Source organism: Vanessa tameamea, chromosome 14 (genome assembly GCF_037043105.1).
Source record: "Vanessa tameamea isolate UH-Manoa-2023 chromosome 14, ilVanTame1 primary haplotype, whole genome shotgun sequence".
Lineage (NCBI taxonomy): Eukaryota > Metazoa > Arthropoda > Insecta > Lepidoptera > Nymphalidae > Vanessa > Vanessa tameamea.
The window spans coordinates 4,997,728-5,017,106 of NC_087322.1; positions in this window are offsets into that span (position 1 = coordinate 4,997,728).

A 19,379-nucleotide genomic window follows, 5' to 3' on the forward strand; every position below is an offset into this window, starting at 1 on the left:
TTTAATTGCGACGTGTGTTGTGTGTTAATTTAAACAAACATACATTTAATTATTTTTTTTTAGATTAATTTTATAGATAATATCCTCTTTTTTGTGTGAAAAATTCCATAAATCAAACTTAACCAATTCAAACTTATGTTTAAATGATTATGTTATATTGATAATACTCAAATGATGTTTGCGTTTCAGTATATTATAATAATATGCATATCTAATTATCATTAAATATATAGACCTAATATTTCTATTATTAGATTATAATTATTCTATGATCGTGATTATTTTATATGTTTGAGAATGTTTTAATAAAAAAATATTGTTTGTGATTACAGTTCCAAAGATTAATAAAAACCTAGACACTACTACAAATAAATCCATGCTGCATTTTCCAGTGTGACGCTACATCTATAACTTCAAGAACCTTTGTAAAAATATAGTTTAATATATTTAAAACAAATAATAATTATTTCATAACTTGTGTTTTATTTTTCTGAAAATATAATTATACGTACTACATATCTAAATAAAATTTTTATATCAATTAAACAATATGGAGTGAATAGTTTTAATTGTCTGTTTTAATATACCCAATTATTGAAAAAGTATAAATAACAACAACAAAGTATTTTACTAAACAATAAGAGTGTTTTTGAAGTTGATTATTCTAAATCTAAATAAATCAAGTGAGTTCAAACTCTATAAGATAAGAATAGATAAGATAAGAAAAGATAAGAAATTAACGAAAACGTCAATTTACATGCGTAAATCTGTCAAAAGTGTTACTCGTACTACCAAAATGTCGCAAACCGCCAGTTACTTCGACTTCAAACTCGATAACGTTAACGTTTAAAAACTCTTACTACCGATTTTAGTTCCTCTGCGTTTAAGCTTGGGGCGCTGATAGGATTTGTATGAAAAGAAAACCGAAAGTAAATTACTTGAAGTTAACTGTCAAACTCGTACTAAGGGTACAAGTTACAGACAGTTTCCTAAGCATAAATGTCAAATTACCTGTATCCATATTCTATATATGTACAGTCAGAGTAAGAAAACCTTCGCCAGTTTTCAATTCATTCCTTTATAAAGCCGTAAACTCTTAGTACTTTTTGAAACTAAAGCACTAAACAGACAACTGCATATAAAATTAAACTTACATGGTATGATAATTTGGTTTAAAATAGTGTAATTTAACATCTTTGGACTACGTCTAGTGTCATACATGAAACCTTTTTAATGGCCTAATAAGTCATTACAAGATTTAAATTAGATATGATATCTTCTACTGAATTATCAAAGTCTGTCAGTGTCATATATTTTCTTGCAATATCTTGCAATTTTACAACAATTAGAATAAAAACGCTTGAAATATTATTCGGCCGTTGTTTTGAGTGACTGTTAATGTAATGACGTGACGTGTGATGAATGATTCTATCGGCACCGGGAAGTGGTGGGGATTCTGCAAAAGCGGAGGATAACCCCTATCGAAAATCTATTGGGTTTCATGGTGCAGTGGTGGATAAATAATAACGATAGAACCAAAGCAGCTGTCTTAGAACATTGCCGAAGTGTTTGGGAACCGACATATGCTCTCGCCTTGTTGGATCAAAGCGACAGCGACTACAAGCTGTGATTGATACGTGTAGTGTACACAGATCTAAAGTAACATATTCATTAGCATTAGATTTATATTTTATATAAATATATATTATCTGTGTATTTATGCATCTGTCATCTCGAGTGACACACATCGCAAAAGCGCGGGAAAAGAGGATATAAAAATGGGCGCACGGTGAAGACGGTGTGTGTGCACAGCGAGCTGATGTTTAAATATAATATTTATTTTATTTAATTGGTAGATCGACTTTACATTTGAACATTACAATACGAATGGCGGATATACTCGTTTTTAATAAAATAAATAAGATTTGTTTAAATGAATATATTTTACCATAATTACTATTTATTTTTACTATTTTATTTCTACTTCCGTCCTGCGGTTTCACCCGCGTTCCCGAAAGATTTTATGTTTATCTGTGTGCAAAATTTTATCCAAAATCCGCTCAGTAATTTTTACGTGAAAGAGTAACAAACATCCATCCATACCTCAGAGAAATCAGCCAGATCCATACACACAAACTTTCGCGCTTATAATATTAGTAGGAAGTAGGATTACTACTATGCACTCTCTTTTATAAGAGACAAGACAATGTCCTAATCTCCGACGTTACACGAGCATTCACGAAGGACTATGAGGTTTCGTGAAAAGTTGGTAATTATCATATCGATTGACGGCTTCTTCTTATTATTATTATAGCTTTTAAACGCTATTATACTCTTTGCTAGATGCGACTTATAATGACATTGCGACGCAATATGTCATACTCAATCGGTAAAGCAGGTTATCGCTCATACTGAGCACACGAAAATAGATCTTAAGGTGACGAACCTTTTCTTACCCCGACTGTACATAATATTATCTGACTTTTGAAATCATGAAACCACTTCAAAGTTTTGGCAAATTATACAAGTTTCTGATAACTTTCGCATTTAAATAATTAAAGTACCGCAAATAATTTCAGTCGTTTTATTAGCCACCAATTTTTCTAGAACATATTTATAAACGTGACAACATTGAAAAAAGTAAATTTCTTTGGTTTGACCTTGAAAATAAAATTTGAGTGTATTTTGACGGTCTCGTTAATTATATACGTTCAACACGTCGAAATACATAATATGTACACCAAAATTCCGATCAATTAGATATATGAGCTTAACAGAAGTTTATACAGCTTCAATTTCATAAACTGAATGTATATTACATTCAGTTTATGTTTAAGTTTTCGATCATTTATATGTATGTATAGATAAAAGATTAAGGCGGACGCGACAAAGAAAAAAAAGTAGCCAACATGTATTATATTAGAGACACACGACGCACACCGAGATATTAAAATTGGCTCTTTTTTTTTTTTGTTTATTTGTGGTGATCTCTATCTAGGATACATAAACGATCTAAGGTTTTAGGTAAAGTTAAGCTCTCTTTTTAACTCTTTATGTAATATGTTACGTCTTATAAGAAGTGATATTTTTGCTACCAACAGTCTAACTGCGAATTTAATATTCAATTAAAAAAAATGAAATATTAAAGATATAAATTTTATAAAGTATCTCCCTATCGGATCTAACGTATTACCATCCGTCACTCGAAGGAGACTAATTTATTGCGTTAATTTTCGATTCAAATATTAGTCATTGTTTTCGTTTTCAAATTAACATAAATTAACTAGCCCATGCTAATGCAATTAATCTAGTTCCATAACAATATATTTAAATAATAAGAAGAGTTAACCCCGTGGTCGGAACACTGAAATCTTAACAAAAGATTGTAAGAAGCCTTGAATTTCCATGTGCTTTATTTGTGTTTATTTTTATTTTTCTCGTGTTTGGTGGTAAAGAAAAATATATTGAGGACACTTTCACCTGTCAGGTGAAAATATTTCATATTATATATACACAACGAATATCTTTAGATTGGCTTAGTGTACTGAGCTTTAAACTTCTCTTCAGAAGTGGATGCCATTATTCCAGCTCCATTGCTTTTTAAAGCATGATATGTAATACAAAACATAAAGAATATGCTTGTTTAATTTCGGTCCATATAAGTACAAAACGATACAATATTTTTAAGTGAAAACTCGTGTTTGATTATTCATGTTTTTCATGTGTTTCATTCTAGTTAATACAAACGTCAGCTATAATATATTAACTACGCCCTACATGACTGAGTTTTCATTCTTTGACAGTTCATGCACGTGGTCCGAAGTTATCTGCGTTACGAAATATACGTCTGTTTCATACATATAGAAGATAAATTAACAAAACTAATTGATTATTAATTAAGTACATTTTATTCTTTCATAAATAACATTGTTATTGAAAACGTATAGAAAAATAAAAAATACCCGCTATTTAATAAATATTATAATATAATAATCTGATTAAGGATGAGTTTCAAGTTCATCGCTGTAAATGTATACCTACTGTAAAATAAACAAAAAGTATAAATATATATGACGGGCCACTGTGTTTTGAGAGTGTCAAGAAACGAAAAAAAGTAATAATGACATCTTTGACAGTAAAATTGGATATAGTGCGGTTTGACGTTTCTGCACTCTGACGCAACTTCAGGCTCTTTTGTGTAATGCATTTGCATCTGTCGTAAGCAAGACGTGCCTGGTGGAGCGTCGTTACTTTATTATAATATCAAAAGTGCTGATTTTATTACTGTTATACTGTAAAACCTTCAAACACGTGGTTTTATTTCTCCTCGCCCGCCTACCCATGATCGCTCGGCAGCCACAGATGGATACAGAAAATAATGATAATGGCAATCTGTCGTTATATATTTTAATGTAATACAATAATAAGTAATAAACACTGACCGGTAATAAGATTTAATACGTCAGTGTTTCAAAAACATAACATTACTTGCTTTAATTAATAAATTATTTTCTGTTAAGTTTAAACATTGGATCAGATTTATTTTGTGTTTTAATAGTGGACGTGATCCATAAAATAAGTTATATTTTTGGCTATGCTGAAGCACTCCGAGCGCTTTTAAATGGATAGTCAATTTACCCAGTCTTATTACTGCACCCATTAAACTAAAACACTTGTAAATAATAACAATAAAACATTTTATTATGATTGCTTTAAATACGTATATAGTTTAGTATTTTAAGTGTGGTTATTTCGCTGGCAGGGCTTGGTACCCATCTCGGTATATACCATCCACTCATCCATAATATTTTACTGCCAAGCAGTATTGTTTTGTTCAGGTTTGAAGGGTGAGCGGGCTAGTGTAACTACAGGCACAATATAAATAATATATGAGTTTCCAGGCTCTGTGAGACATTGATTATATAAGTAATGATTAATTTTTCTTATAAAACCAACGTCTATCCATACTAATATATTTTAATATTATAAATGCGAAAGGAACTCTTTCTGTCTGTCTGTCTCGCTGTCTTCTCGCTCTCCAAAACTACTAGACCGATTTAAATGAAATTTGGTACACAAATAGTCTAGAGTCTGAGAAAGGACATAGTTAGTAGATGCTTTTTATTTGGAAAAAAGTGCTGTAAAGGGTTGAAAAGGGGGTGAAAGGTTGTAAGTTGTTGAAAGTATTGTCATTTGTTAGAACTAGAAGCATAAAACTTATATTTCAGGCTGTACACTTATATACTAACATATCATGACACCCACAAAGTAGCGAATTTTGGAAATTGTCTGAAAAAAGATAAAGGAAGAATGCTTTCCTGTATGTATATATATATCCAATATGTGATGATAGATGCTACGGCCACATGAGAGACTTAATAATTAACATTTCTTAATTATTACGTCAATTTAGACGAAATAAGTTACTACTTATTTTGTCTAAATTTCTTCGTACTCGAAGGGATAGATACTTATGAATGTCATGGTATTTCTCTGACTCTGATTGACTAGCTCGATTAGGCGCTCGCGAGAACAGTGATAAAGACAAGAAAGGCTAGCACTAATTCCCAGAAAATGAGTTCTATTAAAGAGGCCATATACGCTAACACGGAACACGACATTCATTTTTCTTTTGAACAATTACTACAGCTACAGGGGTAAATAATTTGGTAATATTGCAAATTTGACTCATATTCCTTGTAACATTTTGACCTTGGTGTTGTACTCAAGTTAATAGATCCTCAGGATGCTGAGATATTGTGCATTTGTTTTTTATAAAGTCGTTTTAATTAATTACGTTCTTATGATTTCCCCTATATTATGACCACCGCGCTCATCACATCACACTTTGTTCTCCACCATACCACTGTTACTCCTACTATCATTAGCACAAGTTAGATCAACATCAAAACAATAAAAGAGAACAAAGAATCAAGCAAGTCTTGTTGAACTAAGTCTAATTGTAGATTGAAAAAATAAGAACTCGAATAGTACCTTGAAAAAACAAAAAAAACGCAGAACGCTGCGAAAATATAAAACGTGGAAAAGGTTCAAATTATAATGAAACTAAAAGACTAATAATAGGAAATAGAAGGAGAAGATTGAAGAAATTATAAAAAAACTTGAAGATATTGATGAGTCGATAGTTCATCTTCTCATTACTTGTATTTTTTTTTAACATAAGTGTCCTTCCTTCTGAGTTCTAAGATTGATTTAACTATTATACCAAGTTGAATAACAAGATCAACCAGAAGAAAAAGTTGATAAGGCGTCAGTTAGTTTATTGGATTGTTAAGTGAGCAGCTATTATTCTTACAAACAACATATTAAATTTAATAGCATACAAACTTGGTAACTCTAATCCATTTGAAACTAACTACCTAATTGCAGGGTGGAAAAAGTGTTCTGGCAAAATAGAGTAGAAAATTCTCATACCTCGTAGTTCTAACCACCACTATGAACTTGATAGAGATTTAGTCTAGAATAATCAACTTGAAAATAATGTGGCTTCGAGACTGAAGTTCCTACAAGAAATGATTACTCTATTGTGTCCACTGTATGGCAGTGGTAGTGCTATCAGCCATCCAGCGATTTATATTCTGATTATAATATTTTTAATAATTTTCTACCAGTTATGTTACAAATTTGAAATGGAGAATGTATGAGACAATGTTCAATAGAAACATATATTTTTAGCTGTTTTGAATATATTATTCTTGTAATAGCTTAAGTGCTTAAAACGAAATATGCCAAATTGTGCACCAAAAAGTCAGTATAATCCTTTTATTATACCGTTGTTATGAGATGTTGTTGAATAAGTTACCTAACTTACATTAATTATAACGAGTGGCCGCTCATTGGTCGAAAATAAATTGTGCCTCATTTGGCATCTGAGAGTGGCTGAATGCACTCAATTGCAAGCATCATTATCTTAAAATGAAAACTAATATATATGTTTATGGCGTAACGAAGAAAATAAAAATGCATTAATTTTATAATCCCACTGCATTTATGTTATTGATCAAAGGGAAACGAAGCTAAAACTGATTGACTGCTGACTGGTTAGACTTTGAAAATACCGTGTTTGTCACGAAGAATTTACTTGCACGATTCATAGAAAATCTGTTTATAGAACAAACATTTATAGACTTATACTAACATAACACGTAGTTACTCGTATATGACAAAAACGTCTTTCGTACATTTATAAAGTAACATACAACGTAAGTAAAAAAAGAAAAGTAACGGAATGCAAATATCCCACAGCTCGGGTAAGGTCTCCCTTTGATGAGAAGGTTTGGACTTTATTCCATCAAGCTGCTCTAATGCGGGTTGGTGGATATACGTCTTGTGTTAAATTTTTCAGCTGAATTATGAGAACCACTTCCTTTTATCTTACGGAAGTGAAATGTTACATGTCGTTTCTGGAATTGAAAAATCATTTTTATTTTAAGATAACTTGATTCTATACAACGGATTGGCTTTAGACAAAGGAACTCCTTAGCAGTCAATAGCATTGAATAAAAACTTTGTATTTTATTCTATCACCGTGTAATTTGGGATTGCCACACACGAGCCATAGGCCATAACCACTAAACGCCGCCACCGGCATATTTCCTTTTTCATACATTTTAATGGACTCGCTGCACACGGTTGACCATATGAAATATATTGTTGCGGAGGTCTCAGCCCAGACTTACTTAGTCTAACTTAATATTTCACACTTGACACAATTGTACACTAAATGAGCCTGTTCCTATCTTTTTTGCAATACCATAAGCGAGTGCGAAGTGTGCTACTGACTTATTATTAGTACTGTTGATAGTTGTAGATAAAAGCAGCATTACATTGCGATGTGCGATCTACGAGGCGCACGGGTGGAATATTAAATTGGCTGGCTTTGCCCGCGCTCGTAACACTACTCCCCTCTTAATGCCGCTCACAGCTGTGAACTTCCTCTTTTAACAGAAACGCTAATTGTATTATATTTCTCGTAGATAATTTCATCATTCTTCAATGATATACATATATAGATGTGTATTTTCGCATTTCATACATATTTTTTCAATCGAGCATCACATTTGTTTGTATGAGATATGAATACAGTACGTTGCCTATTTGAACAAGGAGTAACAAAACGAAACTTTTATGAAAACAAACATATCCTACAAACACAGTGTAACAAACAAAAATCCAATTCACCGAAAAAAACACAAAAGGTCATATTCTTAATATTGATCATATTCTTAGTTAATTTGTATCATTAGTTCATTTAGTTCTTCGTCAAACAATAAAATAAAATATTTATGCGAATTTATACTGAATTAAACTTGAAGTATTTTATTGTATCTTTTTAATAAATATTGAAAACAGTTCGTTAAAATTTTCAATTCAATTATATTAACATCGTATCGTATGTGGTCGAAATTAATTATTTTTATATTTTTTTAATTAAGCACAGCATGATTTTTTCGTGCTTGCTCATAGCATAATACATTTCGAATAACAATTTTTTTATTTTTTCTCCTTTAGAGTAACACTAAATATTTTTGATGTTCTGTATATATATATACAATATATGAGTTTAGAAGTATGATAATTCAAGTATCACGTAGCGAATGAGCAAAATTACTAATACAAAGTAATCATTGTTCGTTACTTTAATAATATTAATGAATAACAACTACCACTGATTACTTTGATGAATATAATTTAACTATAAGAAAAATAATATTGTTTTACCTTCGGTAGCACGGAACCAGACATAGCCTAAAATAATAATACGTGGCCATAATCGTTCCAGAGTAAGAACGTAAATTTAAATCGAAGTTCGTTGGTAAAAACATGACGTAATTTGTATTATTTTTGTGTGGTGAACTATTTTTACAAAGAAAATCTTAAGAGAAAACTGGTTTTCTTTCGCCGGTACATCTCAGGTCTGAGGTGTTAATTTCCGCTCCTATACAAAGATTTTTCGACTTTTACCTATGTCAATTTGAGAAATATTTACCTACTTTATGATGTAAAAGTTTCACAGGGAAACATCTGTCGGCGTAACTCGGGTATAAGAACGTCGCGTATGCCATCACGGTAAATGTCATGACGCTTTCTTATGATCATTAGACCAAAGAATACTAATACAATATATAGTAACAAATACATTAACGAAACTATATTTTTATATATTTTATTCCGCTTTTTTTACAAATTAAGTAATCACGTCATATTAATATAAACATAAATGAAGGTACTTCAGGTACTGGAGTTCTCAAAAAATGTCGGTTGTTTGATCAAAGTTTTTTATTAAATTTTTAAGCATCGTCAGTACATCGTTTCACGCTCAGATGGTTTTGTAAACGCTATTCCTATAATCCTTTTAAAAGGGTGAAATTGTTTTTCTTTCTAATATTTTTCAATTTTTTGGTTTGATTATATGACAACCGTTTACCATGAATTGAAATAAAATGTTGATGAAAACAAATTTATGATTACTAAATGATACATTTGTTTTAAACTTTACATTTAAAAATATTTAAGTCATAAGAAATATTTCCATGTCAAATTCAATATAGATCTTACGATTGTGGTTGAAATTATTAAGATGGTTTGAATATTATCTATTTATTTTATATCAATTTCACAATCGCGGAAAAAAAATTAAAAATATTATATTACAAACAGATTCTATGGGCTTCCTTACCCGATTTGATGAATTTTGGAGTGTATTTTATCGCGGTGCTCCACTTAGTCATGTTTCTGACTTACTTAAAAACACAAGAAACTAACATTTTTCGCAGACACAAACCTACGGCCTGCCAATTAGATCCCCGAGTTGGGATCTCTGGGAAATGTCAATCGCTCAACTTATTTCGATTAATCTGATCATGAATAAGATTTCAAACTAATCTAGGGTAGCCCTGTAAGTATATTTATACCTATTCACGAAGAAATCCTAAGTGCGAGGTAAGCACAGATGAATTTATACGTGATTCGATTTTGTACAAAATCCACGTCGTACTCAGCGATGAAGGAATCGAATATCTTGTATAAATATGTTATATAAGTATATAATATGTCGGTATTAATAAAATAATTTGCTACTTGTAAAATCAAAAGCCATATAAGGGTTTTTGAGCAGCTTTTTGGCCTTATGTTCTCGTAATTAATTTGAAATATATTTCAATATTTTAGAGCTACCAAAAAGGTTTTAGAACTTTCACAAAGTTTTCACATTTAAATATGTTTCATGTTTGAATATTATTAATTATATGTTACAAAATTGCTAAATAAAGTCTATTAATATTTTGTGGTCACATAGCGTTTTCATATACATTGAACGTTCTCCACAATACGTCCGCGAAAAGTTAATAAACTGTTGCCAAAAGTAAATTTTCGTCGTGGTGACGTTTAAAAGTTTGAAAACTTTACAATGGCGGTTCCGTGACGCCACTAAGTGAATATTTTTAACGACGTTCTCCCTAACCAATAATGCGCCGCGGTCAATTATAATAATTATCGGACTATTAATAAAAGGATATAAGACAGAACGAATATAACTAACTTTCTTCAAACTTGTATTGTTAAAATTCGCGTTGCGTTCGTATTTTTCAAATATATGAATATAATAAAGCCGTAAAGAGCTGTACATTGAATATATCTATTATTAAATGGGTGTGGGCGATAAAATACACTACAAAAACAGAACAAAAGATTTTTAAATATTTTAGTTTGACTGTCTGTCAGTATATACACGCTCATATCCGAAACTATTTCCTAATAGTTTGCATGTTTAGATAAATACTTTGATTGATTGAAATTTTATGACAGAAAAGTAATCTTCATTAAAATATAATTTTATTTTCATCTTCGATACATGACTGTATTAAAATTGTTGAAATTTATACATTACCCAAGAGAAAAAAAAACCGTTAATGTTGTGGTTGATCAAATGATTGTATTGAAATTTACAGTTTACACAATCTGCTTGAACTGAGTGAGTCAGAATATTACCTTTGACCTTTGACCTTTTTTAGTTTCAGTTTCAGTTCATTTCAGTAAATATTTGGAGATGTAATTAAAGAAAATGAAAACCGTTCGTTATTTATTATTTACTTTTCCACCCGAGTAGCGGTCGATTCTATAATTAATGACAACAATCACTGTTACTGAATAAAAAAAAAATCTTAAAATTTTACAGGTGGCAACACTATCTGGTGTAGTCTGATATTACAATTTCAAAGTTATTTCTCCTACACATATAAACAAAATATTTAATTCATACTTTCACATTACGTATACCTACACTTCGTTTGTCAAAAACTTGATTGAAACCCACATCAGATCACATTCTAAGTTACAGGCATTACTAAGTATGTATTTATTCTTAAATGTATGTACCTATTCAAAAGGTCTTGTAATATTTACTTTGCGAACTTCTAGTCCGTAATATAGTGTCAAACCTTAATCAAAATTTAAAACTCAAACAACGTTAGGCTTTTTTTTATATGTACATACAAAGTATACTGTAAAATTTGAAGAATTAGTACAGATAAGTTATAATTATATTTTAAAAGCGAATATTTCAGGAATCGTCAATCGCTTCATCTTTAAAATCTTTGAGCCGTTTAAAGTTGATATTTTGCAAAAGATATTTTTTTCAATATAAACACTGTCCTCTCTCCTGACCAGATGGTTTTTGGTTGGTGGTTGATGGTGTCTGGTTATGATTTTGTAGTTATTTTTAATGTTGACTTGTAACTTACTAATATTATGAATGAGAAAGTTTGGATATATGGATGTTTGTTACTCAACAACCCAAAAACAGCTGAACGTAATTGGACGCAATTTGGCACAGTGATAGCTTAGCAAACTGGTTACTTTTTCGTTCCGAAAAAATGCAGTTGAGATATCATAACGAAGAAAATATTTCTTTGTTTGTAACGGATAAGGTCATAACATAACTCAATCGATTTTAATAATTCTTTCACCATCAGAAAGCAAATTAATCCAGGTGTAACATCAGCTATTTATTATTTCAGTAACATTGAGACTTAAGCGGTTAATAACGCTATTACTGAAACAAGACGAAAAAAACTATATAAAAACCGCACACCGAGCTCTCCGCGCGCGACATTGCGTAGACCGTAGATACTATGCATGAAAATTACGATAGCTCGTACAAAAATGCAATTCGTAATAATTAATTAGATCGTTGTTGGAAAAAATCTTTATAAACTTTAGCGGTCCCCCGATGCGACGACGACCCAAAAAATAAAAAATTGAATACATTATACATGTGACGATAATAATTATAAGTGTAGGGTGTTTTTTAAAAATTTTAATTTTATTTTGTCCTTTTTAAAGTAGTTATAAATATTAGGAAGGTATTTATAGTGATTAGTTAGTTGAGATAGTAACTTAGCTATGTACTAGGTATCATAGGTATAAATATAGTGGTAATTGAGCCTAACTGATCCCATTTAATTATCCACCTTCGAAATATAAACCTTACCCTAATATGACATATTTGAAGTCATTATTACCTTACCCTATTCTTTCAATATCATTGAAGTAACACGGAACTAAATTTCGAATCGATAGGACATATGGAAGGTAGTCAGATCCCCTCATCAACTATTAAGGAGCTGATGATTTTCAAACGGCTGAACAAATTTTCATGAAATATGGCTAAGAACGCTCAGGATAAAATTATCTATGATAAAAAAATACTAAGCGAAAATCGGTTTATCCGTTTGGGACCTGCGATACCACAGATTTTTGCGTCGTGGGTCAATAAATGCGCCGCCAACCATATAAAATAAGATGGTCCTTTATGGCCCTATAACAGTCCTTATTATTACACTGGCTCACATACCATTCAAACCGAATGACAGCAATACAAAATATTTTTTGCTTGCCAATACAAAAACTACCAGGTACCACAGACAAATAATGTTTTTTATTTTATTAAAACTCCACATAATTTCGGTAACATGAGTCATTGATTATACTTTTACGGTGTGATTCATCCGCATTTAACATAACAATTGAATAAATAATACGACGCAACACAAAAATCCGCAAGCTGTGTAAATAAATTAACACTAAAAATAAACGGCTTTTCAGCTTTTTTTCACCATACAAAATTCATGGTCATTCGTAGACTGAATGTTATTTTATTACGTGATATTTATTTCGTATGACACATCCAATAATTTTATTAAATATTTACAAATATATTAATAACAATATAAAAAAAAAAACAAATGACTATGTGAGAGATCCGTAATAATTAAAACTAATATAACTTTTTTAAGCATTACAGTTTCTTATTGATTGTCAAAATTCTATCACATTCACACATAAACAATTAGGTGTCATTTTTTTGTTTTCCTTTTAGGCGATTAAAATCACGATGCTATATAACATTAACAACAAGAAGAGCCGAGATGGCCCAGTGTTTAGAACACGTGCATCTTAACCGATGATTTCGGATTCAAACCTAGGCAAGCACCACTGAATTTTTATGTGCTTAATTTGTGTTTATAATTCATCTCGTGCTCGGCGGTGAAGGAAAACATCGTGAGGAAACCTGCATGTGTCTAATTTTAACGAAATTCTGCCACATGTGCTTCCACCAACCCGCATTGGACCAGCGTGGTGGAATATGCTCCATACATTCTCCTCGAAGAGAGAGGAGGCCTTAGCCCAGCAGTGGGAAATTTACAGGCTGTTAATGTAAAAATGTAAAAATATAACATTAAATTGTTAATAATGAAAATATAATTATATCTCTAATAATCCTGATTCATAAAATATTTAACAAGTTTCTACATTTATTATTTTTGGTAAAATCTTTATTTTAGACCGATTATATCATTAAGTTTAATTACTCTCGTAAATTTCAATATAACCAGATCCCGAATTACACATAAAGCTGCACAAAAGCTTAAAATAGATGCAAAATGGATACAAATATATTTCTGGTAGCGTTGAATAAATCTGTTTATATTGAAGAAACTTACTTGAATGTAGCAATTTTTCCTATCTCAAAATCGATGAAGCATTGGAACTCAATGTGCACAATATTAACTGTGTACAGTTTGAAAATTAATATTATCATTTCCACATTTGATTAGTAACCAATTGAAACTGTTTACTAAAATAATATCGGTGGGTTGTATTACTGATCAATGTTCCTAATTAATGATTAATAAATAGTTATCATAAATTAAATTAAATCATTTATTTTATTATACATGGTGAATTTTTATTTGAATTTGTTGGCACTTTTATGTAGAATGAATTAATATATTCTGACTCAACTGAATATATGATAATACACTTATTAATAACTTTATAAATATTTTGTTTTAATTAATGAATTGCACAGTCGTTTTATATGGCTGCCTGGTTATTGGGGTTGAATTTATCTGTAAAAACGTTCTCGGTAGCACCAAGTTATACTTATAAGTTGAAAAGTAGATTCGTAAAGTTGTTGGTCAACATCTCGTCAGATTATGCGGGCGAAGGAACTGAAGAACTAAAGAACGCACCTGTGCATATATAAATTCAGTTATTCTTAGGTTAAAATATTTTGAAATTAGAAATAAAAATTAACGAATTGCCATTTTTAAACAGAAATTTTAACTTGTTTCACTATATATAATACAAAATATCGTTTAAGTATTTATATATTAAAGAATTATATTTGAATTGATTGGCAGTTCAATTCTAGGCATTTTACCATCAAATTCTATTATTTTATTACGATTTATAAGCATGCTTGTATATAAAAAAAAACGTAGCGTACGCGAGGAAATATTTTCATAATTTGTAACACTAACCTACTTTATTCTCCACTGAATTTCGGCTATCAATCATGTTAGACGAATTGTTGAATTGATCATGACTAATAGTGCTTAATATTAGATAGAGTATTGGGAAAACCCGTTGGGAAAGGAAATCACTATTAAAATTCAAATGGGCTGATTAATTTTTCGTTCAGAGATGGGTAATTGTAATAGCGAAATGCTGCTAGCTTTCTTGCAACGATTCAATGACTTGTACAACACGATCATTTTAATTTTGAGTTGTATATACTTGCATATACTTCATTTGAATTATTTTTTTTGTATAAAATTACATAGAAATTTTAAAAATGAAAAACTATTCAAATGTAAGAACGTTTTATTCTTAACAAGGCTATGACAGTGATGAATATTGTGTTGTTGTTCTGTTGTTGTTGTATTGAAATTCGTATTCGATATTAGATTTCTGATTAACACGAGTTACATAATTTGCGGTTTATATTAAACCGCGCCGAATGTTGTAAGGTTTAATATGGGTATTAACTGTTTGAATTTATTTCGCACAGTGACGAGGAAGGCTCTGCGGAATTTTCTGGAACTTTAATTAGTTTATTTCTTGATTTTCCAATATAGACTTTGATTAAATACAAATGGATTTATCTATTTTATTTTGAATTTGGTTATACAAACTAATACAACAGCTAAATTAATTTTCATTTTTATAATAATTTTATTTTCTAGTCACAGCTTGAATGGCAAATAAACAAAAAAAAAACCCTTTCAGATTTTATCTTTTGAACTATATCTGTAGAAATCCTTGCTGTATTTCTTCAAACATACATTTCTTTTCCTTTATTGCTTGGAGTTGGTCCTGTGTTATCTTCCATTTGAATTTATTATAGTCCCTCAATCTTCCCGGAACCCTTTCTTGGTCTTCCTTTATCGCCACCCAATTCTACAAAATACGTTTAGCACTCCTCTTATAAATATGACATTTATCCACCGGCATCACAAGTCCATATCGAATTTATCGATTGCATGCTTAGTACTTTTGTCGCATTTGTTCTGCGGTGAGATTCGAGTTTCTCGTAATAGAATAGTCATTTATACAAAAATTTAATTTGAAATATATTTGTATATATGTGTGTGTTATATTAATTGAAATTAAATATAATACATTTGAGTAGCTTTAAGTTTGAATATAGCATTTATTTGATAAAATTATCAGCGTTTCCTTATCGTTATCTCAAAAGGCCTGAAAGGGTATATGTACGAATGTGATATAATTTATTAGAAAATTCAATCAAACATAACGTTAAATTTAATCGTTTAATAGCTTTAGGTATAAAAGGTCTTGTGGATAGAAATGACGCGACGAATGGACGCAGTGAAGCTGACAGATAATTAATTATTATTAATCAACAATATACCGGTAAGTTGACAGGAAAGTATCTCAAACAACTGAGTAACAACATTATATCACTGGCAACACAAGCAATAAGCTAATAAACGCTAAGGCGACCAAATACAATAAAAATGACCGAATATATTTTTCTCACCTTTGCGTGTGTGAGATGGTGATATTAATTGTGGAATAGTCTATTTTGAGTGGCTCGACAGTTGTCATGGTTTTAACGCAAACGTATAATGTTAAACTCATACTACCGAATGTAAATACTTCATAAACGTTTTCGATTAAGCGATACGTCATTAACGTAAGACGTATTGGAACTCGTACTAGGGGTACTGTAGTCATCTCTTACTTCAATTATTACAGAGAACTATAAGAATGAATAGTTAAGGATGCACGTAGGATGAGAATAAAATAATTACAATTCGCATGATGACATACAATGACATAATAATTTAGCAGAATAATATTCTTCGGTTATAGATTTAAATTACCCTGGTTTTTTGAGTTTCGTAACTACTCTAAATTTTCTACTTCGACAATAATTCGATTGCGTCTTGGCCATAACTGCAGCCCTCATTTTCTATCAAAAATCAGGGTTCGGGACCACTCTTTGTGTGAATGTGGCCTTGATGAGGGTACCGTTGAACATATTTTCTTTGATTGCACCAGATTTCCTGTTTCACTGTATGATGTTCTTCCTCCTACTTTCCCTCGCCCTTTCAACATGTCCTGTATTTTGTCTTCTTCAGAAATCTCTATTATAACTATTTTATTTAAGTATATTGAAAGATATAACATTAAACTTTAAATAAGTTTAAGTACATATTATTTATATAATAAGTATATTTATGTAGGTAGTTTTATTATTTTATATCTTAGTTGGTGTTTGTGTTGATATATTGTGATGTCCTATTTGTTTTAGATCGTGCTACTGGTCATTTGGCACAACGAAAAAGTGCTGTTTTAAGCAACCACGTGTATTTTTCAACCCTGACACTGGCAGAATTGTCAACCTATTGACAGAAGCCATAAACATAATAAATAATAATAAAATAGATTTAAATTAATAATTAACATATTTCATCACGTTAAGTAAATTATACTTATATTGAAAACAGTGAAAACTTGTTGCATGTTTCACTCGCAACTCTGGCATAGCATATAGATTTACATACACAAACATAACATAATAGTATACCTACCAAATAGTGAACATATTAAGATAACATAGTTAAATCTGGGAAATATGCTTTTAAAATTTCAATATTGTATTAAAATGTTTTTATTACATATGTAAATAATGAATATGGAGCTAAAATTGTATATCCCATGTGCTTGTGCTACACTGACTTACAAATCTTGACATGTAAGTACGTACCCAGATGAGCTTGCACCTTTAAATTTAGGCTAATTGAAAAAAAAAAAAAAAACATTTATTAATAATCTATTACAAATTACTAATAAATCGGATGACGATACATTCTATGTCCAAAGTTGAATATCAACTTCGTAAACCTTCAAAGTATTTGAATGGATAGAAACTAAACTATTTGATTTTGATTTTGATTAGTCGTGTTTCAGGGACGGACGATATCCTTTTGGATAAAGTATGAATTAATTACTAAATGCAATTTTTTACTACTGATAAGTAGTTTTATACGATACATCGTGTGTGTTCAATTTAATACTTATCATAAAACTACAGCACTGAAAAGGTTGTGAGGTCGTATAGAGATCTAACAGCGATACATTTTATTTGACCCAATATTTCCTACTTTTTACTCATAAGAAAAAAAATTGTATCCGTGATTTGATTTGTGTGGATATTGGATGTAAGGAGTATTATTTTATGAATTTAAACAATATATATTGTATATACGTATATTTTCTCTTTTATATCTTAATATACATACAAAACCTTTTTATATATCCAAGTATGTTTTTTTTTTTAAATAAAACCAACTATTCCTATGAACACTAAGCGTTTCTTAATAATAAAAATTAAAGTAAGATAAAAAATAATCTATTGATATAAAACAAAGCAGAAAATGTTTTTAGAAGCGGGTTTTTACAGTAGAAATACGAGGTTCCTATCATATAATGTTCTACAGTATTTATGTATACACATATTTATGATTGATTTCATTTTAATAATAGTGTTCTTAAAATTATTTAAATTAAACTAATAGAAAATAAGTTCAAAAAGGTTAAATTTAAAATAAAATAATTTCAATCACATTATATTTTCAATTAAACCTATAAGCTTAAAATTATAATAAATTTATTATTCATATGATATAATAATGGTTCACTTTCAAAAGAGAATAAATGGATGTCATGTTTAAAAAGGAGTTTATTCTATATATTTCATACAGTTTACGTTTATATCGTGATCCTTAAGCTAAAAATACACCTCGTTTTTAAGTGATACATTGATATTTACTCACTGAGTATAATGATAAAAAGAGACAAAAGATAATCTAACACTGAGTACAAAATTACTGGATCTTTTTGCTTACTTTATATTTCAGTTGGTATTGAGTTGGGCCAAGACAAAACCGTTTTTGACTCTAACTTTTCTTCCTTGATTGTCAACCATCTTTTTTGGTTAAGTAACTTGTAACGAGTTTTGTGTTCACCAATAGAAAGAATTTTCTTACTTACATTAGAATATTAAATAATAAAAAATTAAGGAAACCGACTTATTGTTACAGGATATGTATTTAAATACTTGCTACGATTTTTTTCGTGATCCCTACGCGAAAATCTTGATGCAACTCCTGCGACGTTGTTTAATAATTATTTATTTTATTTAATATTTTGTACATTTTTTTAACAACCCTACGTGAAATTTGTGATGCAACCCCTCCATCATATAATAAATCGACGTGGTACTGAACGAACTTCTAAGGCCCGGGAGTTTTTAGGTCTTCCACGCGCACATTTTTCGGTAGCGCCCAATCGAGCAACGTCAACAACAAATTGACCTCTCAATATGATGGCAGTAACACTATTATCAAAAATTTATACATATATTTGGAAAATAAATTGTTAAATATATATTTTATAAATTAAATTTAAGAAAAAATACAATTATAGTACGAACCAGAGATGGTTAAGGAAAACAACAGGGGCTAAAATCCCGGGGCTTCACT